The following is a 9,647-nucleotide window of genomic DNA, read 5'->3' as shown; positions in this document are numbered from 1 at the left end:
AGAGACAAAGTGAAATCTATGGCAGAGATGCAAATTGAACCCAAATCTCCTGAGTCCCAGTCCTGGGGTTTAACATGAGACCATACTTCTTTTCTATCACTGTCGATGATAAGAATATTTACGCAGTGTTCGATATGGGCTGGGCTGCACATCCTGCTGCAATTCTGCAGCCTGTTCATCCAAGCCCCAGCAGCTGGCACTGACACACTCCAGCTCTCTTTCCTTAGAGGAGGAAGGAACGGAAGCCGTGGAGGATACAGCACAGCTGTGGAGAGTTGGCATTTGTAGGTAGTGCAGACAGATTCACAGGGTTTCTTCTCCTTCAGGGTGGCAAGTTTGTTTTTTCACTTATTTCCTGTCCAATGTGTGTTTGGAAGCTTGCAGCTTCACTAGGCACTTGCCTCATGGCCAAGGAAGGCAAACAGCCGGCCTCTGATGCTGTGTTAGAAGGCTAGGGTTGGTGTAATGAATGAGCCTCCTATAATGATTGCCCCTTGTGAGGAGAGTTGGGTAATATAAGAGGAGCAGCGTAGAATGGAAGAATGCACATGGCTAAATGCATTTGACCGCTAGGGCTCAGGGAGATGTCTGTACCAGCAGTGCACGCCAGGGTGCTTAATACAGATAGCTTAGCTGTTAACATGGTGAATTCAAGTCTTGCGGCTTTTGCTAGAAGTCTGGAGGCCAAGCGCAGTTCAGACACCTGGGAGGAATAAATCTTTGCAAATTCTGACATGTACAATGCTTTGGCCTTTCTTCCCCTGGTCAAGCTGAGAACCTAATTATTTAAAAAAAATGCTCCCAGCACTAATTTACCTTTTTAACCTCTTAACATGCCAGGTGTGGATGCATGCATGTCTACACGCAATCAGATGAAAGAAACTGGGGCTGGGAGTAACTTCTTGCAGAGGAGAAGTGTCTGGAAGCATGCACTCCTGAATCAATCCCTGATGTTGGCAGAACTCTTGTGCAAGGAAGCAAACGGTAAAATTAGTAATTAATGTTTCCCCTTTTTCGATCCCAGTGGTTAGTCAAAGTGCAGGTTGTTTCAGCTGGGAGTAGAAATTGATGATGGAGTCTGGTATCTTCTTTGATGCGGTCTTGTTTATTTACAAGGAACGTACAAAGTGCTGCTTGTCTGAATGCAGGAGGACCCAGACACAAAAGGAATAGTTTCTTAGCTTACAGGTTCAAGTATCTTTCAGCAAGGTGCTTTTGATAATTGTAACAGGGTTGTCTGTCCCTTTTAAGGGCAAGGTGGCCTGGAGCCAACCCATCTAGTTGATTATCAGTCCCAGCTGGGAAGAGATCAGGTGATTCTATAAAGGGCTCGGTTGGAGGGGGAAAAAAGCTACAGGAAAACCGTTTGCTCCTGGCTTACTTGAAGGGAAAGGTTTCTGGGTCCCTGCAGCCTGTTTTAGTCACTGAATAACTGTTAGCATTACTTTGTGAATAGAGGTGATCAGAGCGCTTCCAGTTTTGTTGGAAAATGCTGATATGTTGAACTCAAAATACTTAGTGCAAAGAGATTAGGTTCAATGAATTTTTGTTCAATCTCAGGCAGAGTTTTGATGTCACCCTCTCTGCCGCGCAGGTTGCCTGGGGGATCCCAGAGCTTGCAGGGTCTGTGGCTAAGGGGCAACCCTGCCATGCCAGAGCTTCCAGGCTCTGAGACTTCTGAGTGGGCAGCCTCAGGAACCAGCTGGCCTGTGAGTCCGGAAGTTCCTGGCCCTGGGGCGATGGCGATGCCCAGAAGCTGCAGACTCTGGGAGTCCCAGTAGCTGCTGACTACAATTGGCACTTCTGTCAGTTTCTGGACTACTGTTCAGATAGTAGCAGTAGAGCAGGTCACACACTGAACTTGGGACATTGCAACCCTGTGGCCCATCTGCATGGCTTTGCAGGGATTGCCAGCTTTGCTTGAATAGGTCTTGGGGCTTGAAGATGAAAAGTGCTATGTGAGTGCCGATAATTATAGTAACAGTAATAAGATGCGCTTGGAATCAGTCATGGAGCTAAATTATGTGTGCAACTTCCCCAGGAGAGGCTACAAGAAACCCTGGCCCCCCCGTGTTCTAATGTAGGGGGTAAACTTAATCTGCCTGCAAGCATGGCAAGAAAGGGGGATGACTAGTACTGTCTATGGCACTGTCCAGCCCCTGAGTATCTGAAGAATTTAATAGGACTGAAAAACCTATAGAAGTGCCTACGGAATGAAAACCTTGCTAGGCAATTTTTAAATCAGGTTTTCATTCTCTAGTTGCTTCTATCAGACTTTTCTCCAAGGGTGAGGTAAGTCTTGCTCCTCTGTGCACCATAGGTCTGTGCTAAAGGTGTAGCAAGGTCCACTACGCCCTGTACTTTTCTGCTATATTTGCAAGGCATTATTTCTTTTGATGGCAATCGTGCCTTCAGGCACTGCACCTCTCCCTATATCAAATAGTAGTTTTCCTGAACTGTCAGAGTGCCAACAGTTCCCTTGACAAATTGACTATAGTAATTTCTCTTGCTTTCTCTATGCCAATTTCCAGAGGACTGGTAATTTCAATTAGTCTCTTCCCAAGGATGTAGAGGTGGGATATGTTTGTTTTCCTGTGATGAATTCTGCATGAGAGCTTTGTTCCTTCACACAGAGGATGTGGGGAAGAGAAATAAAAACACCTCACCAAACAAGAGAGAAATACACAGAGAAGAAGGGAAGTGCTGTAAATCGGAAGGAAGGGGGAATTTAAAAAGCCCAAAGGGGTGGGAGGTAGGAAAAGGAGCAAAAAGAAAGGAAGGAGATGCATTTCCTTAGTTATATAAATGTTATTAACATCCTTGTTTTTTCTGTTACATGTTTTGTACTGTATGTACTTATTTACTAGCATGGGGCGTTTATGGCAGAAAATATTTAACACTGAGTTATCGGTTGAATTAGTGTTTTCCATTATGTGTAACTCTATGACAGGGAAAGCTTGAACACAGGGCTAAGCCTTAGGGATGGGCCATGCGGGTGGACACGCAGGGCACCGGTGGTCAAGGGGGCACCATGCGGCAGCACAGAAATGCTGGTGTCAGAAACTGCGCCCTGTGGAGCACCGTTTGGGAGCGCACCCAGCTTTCTCTCTGCTTCCTCCTGGCGGAGGAACATGGGGCGGGGGTGCGAGTGGCCACACACAGATACTGCTCACACACACCCCAACGTTCTTCCACACCCCCCTAGGGGGCTGTGAGTGGGGAGCGAGGAGCAACGTCAGGGTTCCCTGTATCTAGGTCACTTTCCCCATCAGGGCTGTGCTGTAAGGCATGAGGAATTGCTGCTCTCTGCCCTCCTCTTTCACAGCCCAGGTGGTGGAAGTGCCCTGGCTACAGGAAGCTCTGATGTTGCTCCTCACTTCCTCTCCCACATACACAGCCCCCTAGGTGTGCACGGAGGAGCAGCAGTCAAGGTGGGGAGCGAGCAGCCATGCCAGCTGCCCCGTGCATCCAGGACGGTTTCCCCACATGGGTGTAGGAAGGGGTGCAGGGGCAAAGGGGGCACAGTGCAGGGGTTGGGGTGCAGGAGAGGGGCAGGGGCAGGGGCACATGGGTTGGGGTGCAGGAGGGAGATGCAGGGGTTGGGGATGCAGAAGGGAGGTGCAGTGGTGAAGGGGGTACAGTGCAGGGGTTGGGGGTCCAAGAGGGAGGTGAAGGGGTTGGGGGTGAAGGGGAGAGTGGGGAGCCCACCTGGGTCGTGCCCATGGGGGGCGGGCGCCATGCTCATGGGGGGCAGGGATGCCAAAATACAAGTTCACCCAGGGTGACATTTTCCCTAAGGCTGGCCTTGCTTGAACATATGCATGTTGTAGCTCAGGGGTTCTTGAACTTTCTCATAGCCTGGACCACACCTCACTAGAGAGACTGTCTCACAGGCTATCCTCCCTTCCATTTACAGCCGAATGGCCCACTTCTCCTCCCTTTCATGATCACATCACATCCTTGTGGTCAGCTGCAGCAACTGCTTACATGAGTAAATAGTATTCAGAAAGTCTCTTTCTTTCCATCCATCCATCCATCCATCCATCCATCCATCCATCCATCCAAGTTTGATGTTACTTCGGAACGGCAGCTCTGTTGCAGGGACAGTACTTGGTGGCTAAGTCTTTACTAGCAAAATGCAACATCTTAAGAAATGAATGCAAAAAGCATAAGAATCCGCTCAGTTATGCTGTAGAAACACAACACAGTTGTTGCAGCTGGCAACAAGGAGGAGATCCTGCAGCAAATGACCAAGCAGCTCTACACAGGCCACCAACCAGTGCTCTGCAGGCCACCATCATCTGAGAATGTAGAAGGTGGAGAGAGGTCAGGTATCATGTGATAATCCTAGAATGCAGGACTGGAGGGGACCTTGAGAGGTTATCTAGTCCAGTCCCCTGCACTCAAGGCAGGGCTAGACCATTCCTGACAGGTGTTTGTCTAATGTGTTCTTGAAAACCTCCTGAAGACTGAGGCCATATGTTGATGCTGTGTTTTGTGACACTTTCCTAGGAGAGTATTCCAGGTTTGCCCTGGCATCTGAAGCCTATTTATAGATTAGGGACAAGACCCACAAAGGGCCTTCAACATTGCAGCACCTAACTTTTGGGCACCCTGTCACTCAGTGGCATCCTCAGCCCTGAGTTAGATGCTCAAGCTCCCCGTACAGTGCCTGGGGAGAGCTAGGAGCCTAAGACAGAGCTTAGAAGCCACCAAGCTGAGCAGCTAAACTAGCCAGTAGGAAATGCTGCGGAGAGGGGCCTAAGCCCCACCCCTTAAAGGTAGGTAGGCACCTAACTCTGCTCAGGATTCACAGATGTGAACCCTCTCCTGGAGTTAGGCACCTGAGCCAAGTCAGCCCTATTTCACAATAAAAACCCAGACACCCCTACCGTTTCATAGCCCAGTGATTGGGGCCCTCACCCAGGATACAGGAGACCTGTTTTCAAATTCCTGCTCTGCTTGATTTGGAGCAGGGACTTGAAGTTGGGTCTCCCACATCCCAGGGAGTGGCCACCCACAGCTGTCTGTTGCGCAAGGTAAGCATGCTCAGAACGTGCCTGGCAAGTCAGGCCCTGCAGGTGAGGTAGTTGGAAAATCTTGCCAGGGCTTAGGCATCAGTTCAGGTTCCGAGCAGCTTGGTAGTATCAGGATTTAAGTGGTATTGCACATGCGCACTGGTGGAAATATAGATGCCTATAAGCAGAAACTGAGATGCCTGAAGGGCTCGGCGGCAGCTGAGCGAAGATTTTGAGGATCACAATAGTGTGTAAATGGGTGGATTTAGGTGCCTCAATTGGCAGTTATGCACCTAAATCCCTTTGTGTATCTAGTCATAAGAACAGCCATACTGGGTCAGACCAAAGGTCCATCTAGCCCAGTATCCTGTCTTCCGACAGTGGCCAATGCCAGGTGTCCCTGAGGGAATGAACAGAACAGGAAATCATCAAGTGATCCATCCCCTGTCACCCATTCCCAGCCTCTAACAAACAGAGGCTAGGGACACCATCCCTGCCCATCCTGGCTAATAGCCATTGCAGTTTTCAGCCTCAAAGTATATTAAAACCACATTTCATAGGCACTGATAGTGCAGAGAGTTTGTGGATGCCATTATGCATTTCAAAATAACACACACAGCCTTAGACTTGAGAACTGATTGTTGGTAGTGGGAGCATAACAGTTAGTTAGAAAACATGCCATATTTAACTTCTAGACCTTGGCGAAGGTAGAAGATATTTTAGACTCTGACTTGGACATGCTAAAAGAGATTGGTCCTGAATTCAGTGTTTCAGCCAATAGACAGTATTGCTAAAAATGCAATGAACAGATATTATTCCATGATCATATATAAAAAAAGTTCAGCAAAATGTTCCCTATTTAGTCTTAATCCTGGATTCCTGAACACCACACAATACACCACAGAGTCTGCGTTGACTTCAGTGTTTTTCTGTAGGGCTGTGTGTGTCTTCTAGTAGGATCAGAGACTTGCGGTGCAATAGATCACAGGAGTAGTGTGGTGCCCCACCAACCACAGAAGATGTGTTTTTGTTTTGGAATACTCTGTGCTTACAGCACATATTTATATCTTAAGGATGTAATTGTAACTTTGTGCTTCTGAATTGAGAATCATATTTTCTATCAGGTGACCTAAAAGAACAATTCCATTAATTCAACCACTAGAGGGAACCGTCAAATACATACAAGCCAATTATTTAGTGTGGCTTTTTTTTAAAAAGCACACACAGAGACCACTGAATCACAGCATGCCTAAATCCAGAGCTTTAGGGTTGGGGTCTTTTTCTCTCCCACGTGCCAGATTCTTGGCTGCCATGAAGAAAAAGTAAGAGGAATGTTGGAAAATACATTCCTGGAAAAAGCTGAAGAATTTTTTTTTTAAGTTGAAAGTGTTCTAAATGTACACTTCGGGCTGGTCCACACTTAGTCCGGACTTCGGACTAAGGTACGCAAATTCAGCTACGTTAATAACGTAGCTGAATTCGAAGTACCTTACTCCGGACTTACCGCGGTCCAGACGCGGCCGGAAGTCTCCCCCCGTCGACGCCGCGTACTCCTCTCGGCGAGCTGGAGTACCGGCGTCGATTGTGAGCACTTCCGGGATCGATCCGGGATCGATTTATCGCGTCTTAACCAGACGCGATAAATTGATCCCAGAACATCGATGGCGTGCCTCCGGACCAGCCGGTAAGTGAAGACTAGGCCTTAGAGGAGCAAAAGTGTATTTGCATCTGCAAAATGAGTACTTGTGTATGCATTGCATTACATGAGAATATTTTATAAGTGCAAATTACATGGCCTATTTTTATTTAAAAATTTTGTTCTGAGCATACAGAAATAACCATTACTACTTAATGGTAAAATCGTTAATAAACTTAATGCTAATACTGTTAACTTCAGAACATACCTATCATTAATTTTTCTGAGAAAAGAGGTGCACTAATATTTTAAGGATAATATAATAACATTATAACTACATTGATAAAAACACTCCCCCAGTCTATTCCTCAGCCTAGGTGCTTGGGGTGCTGAACAAATTATGTTTTAGTTACAATTTAATAAACATTTTCATAAATTCAAACACATAAAATGACTAGAGATGGTCCATGCAAAAGGAAGAAAAGAGGGAGGATAGGAGAACAACGATAAATACTATGAGCTTGATTCTCTGCTGTGTTCGAGCAGAGCTCATGTGTAGTGGAGAGGGGGCGCTAACAGGGATCACAGCTCCTTGATTCTCAGCCACCTGGCCCTGGCATGACCTAAAGTTACAGAGGGACAACTTTGACTTGTGGTGCTGGTGTGAGGAACCAAAGGCTAATCTGGCAGAGTAGAATCACTCTCTCCCATGACACTTTCCCTGCAGTGCTCTCTTGCTGCCTGTTCTTGTGCCGGGTGGCCAGTTCTAGGGGCTGGTAGTGGGTAGCAGAGCTGGTGCAGGAAAAGGCAGAGCCACCTCTGCCAGCATTGTTCCAATAGAGTTTCCCCAACACCAGGGGACTTTACTACAAATCTCCAACCACTTTTGGTTCACTTTATGCCATTATGTGGAGAATCCAGCTCTATGTGGGGCCAGTAATGGTCACTCTAAACATAGCTGATGTAAAGGTTACTTAATCAAAATAAGTTTGGCTAGATTAGATCAGTTATTATTAACACACATAAAGCAAACTTTAGACCCAATTCAAATAAACCTTATCTATGGGTATGGCTACACAGGGAGAAAAAGCCCACAGCTGGCACAGGTCAGCCTACTTGGGCTCACAGGGCTTGCTCTCTGAGGCTGAAAAATTGTTGTGTAGGCGTTAGGGCTCAGGTTAGAGCCCGAGTTCTGGGACTGCACCCTCACAAGGCCCCAGAGCTCAGGCTGCAACCGGAGCCCGAACATCTATACAGCAATGTTTAGCCCTGCAGCCTGAGTCTCGGAAGCCTGAGTCAGATGACTTGGGCCAGCCATGGCCATGTGGGAGGGTTTTGATCCCTGTATAGATGTACCCAACACAGTGTGACTGACGTAGTAATGAGTGTGTTTTATGGACTGCAACTACACCCGTTGCATTCATGTTTGAAAATGCAGCCCTCGATTTTTGCCTCATTTTCAAGTGCTATTTTAAATTTGGAGTGTTTTATGGGTCTTTTCTTGAGTGATGGCTTATGGCTCTCTCTTTTCCAAAGGAAATAAATAGGAAAAAGGTCACGTACTGCCTGCCTTAAGCAAAACCCCCATTGATCTTGGTCAGAGCTCTGCCTGAGTAAAGACTGCAATATTTGGCCCTTCATCGTTCTATTTTGCCCTGAACATTCCTCCTTCTGCGTTGATTAAATTAAAAGGTTTGCCTTTGGGTGTCTTGGAATTTTTTCCTTTGTCTTTTAGATTGCTGTGTAATACCTTAGTTCAGTAAAATTATCACAGTGGGAAATGTCTGTATGTAGAAGTCTGGCAATTAGATTTCAGCAATTCCCACACTCTAAATCCTACGCAGTGACTATGTATATTTTGTCCTCATGTTGGCAAAAAATCTTGACATAGGGGATTGAAAGCTTCTGTCTGTTTTTGTTTCTTGTGGAAATGGTGGATTCTGGCTACCACAGTGTAGAGGGACGTGTCTGCTTGTACATGGGATCCTTACCCAGGTTAGAGGACATGATCCAGCTCAGTTTAAACAAAGTTCCAACACAAGGTAAATGAGGCCCTACGGCTTGACTTTCAAAATCCTATTGGAAGCCAATAGGCACTGCAGGTCCTTGGCACCTCTGGAAATCAGGGCCTTTGAAGTGTGCAAAACTCTCTACCATGTTGCAGTGGCCAGGGCTTGGAATGAAGGGGAGCTAAAAGAAAACAACTTGTCACAGCAAAATGAGAAGATGTTTAACTTCTCCCCCTCCTGAAATCCATTCACTTGCTCTCTTTCTTTTTCTGCATGAAGTTCAAGCTCCTTAGCCTGTTTTGTGTTATTTCAAGACCCTGAACAAATCCATCCCTGCCTGCACAGTGCTCTCATTTTCTCCCATGTCCATCACCCTCCACTTTGCTTCCTACTGCGGCAATCAGACCTGGCAGCTAGAAGAGCAGAGGCGCTGACTTTCTGAGCTCCCAGGGGGCGCTTGACCACCACTCCACCCCAGGACCAACCCCTCCCTCCCCGATCCTTCCCCTCCTTCCCAGCGCCTCCTGCACGCCGCTGAACAGCTGATCACCAGTGGGCGGAAGGCATTGGGAGGGAGGGAGAAGAGCTGATTGGGGCTGCCAGTGGGTGCTGAGCACTCACTATTTTTTTTTCCGGGGGTGCTCCAGCCCCAGAGCACCCACGGAGTTGGCGCCTATGTAGGGGAGAGAGGGGAAGGTAGGTATATCAGTCCTAGAATGGTGAAGGCCTTTTTCCCTATGAACTGAAAACAGGTTAACTAGAAACACCTGAGTCCAATTAAGGGCTGCCGGTGACCTTTAAAAAGCCTCCTTCTGGTGAGAAAGAGGGAGGAGAAAGAAGAGGTAGCAGGGAGAAAAGGCTTCTAGGTGGAAGGCTGGTCTCCCTATAGGGGAAACAATAACATTTACTTGTATTTGTGGATGGGCTACAACCAGAAGCCAGCATAATGAGTCAATGCCTTCCTCCTAACTGTCCCCTTTGGGC

The sequence above is a fragment of the Trachemys scripta genome, chromosome 2 (assembly GCF_013100865.1).
Source record: "Trachemys scripta elegans isolate TJP31775 chromosome 2, CAS_Tse_1.0, whole genome shotgun sequence".
In the NCBI taxonomy this organism is placed as follows: Eukaryota; Metazoa; Chordata; order Testudines; family Emydidae; genus Trachemys; species Trachemys scripta.
This window is presented reverse-complemented; position numbering follows the sequence as displayed.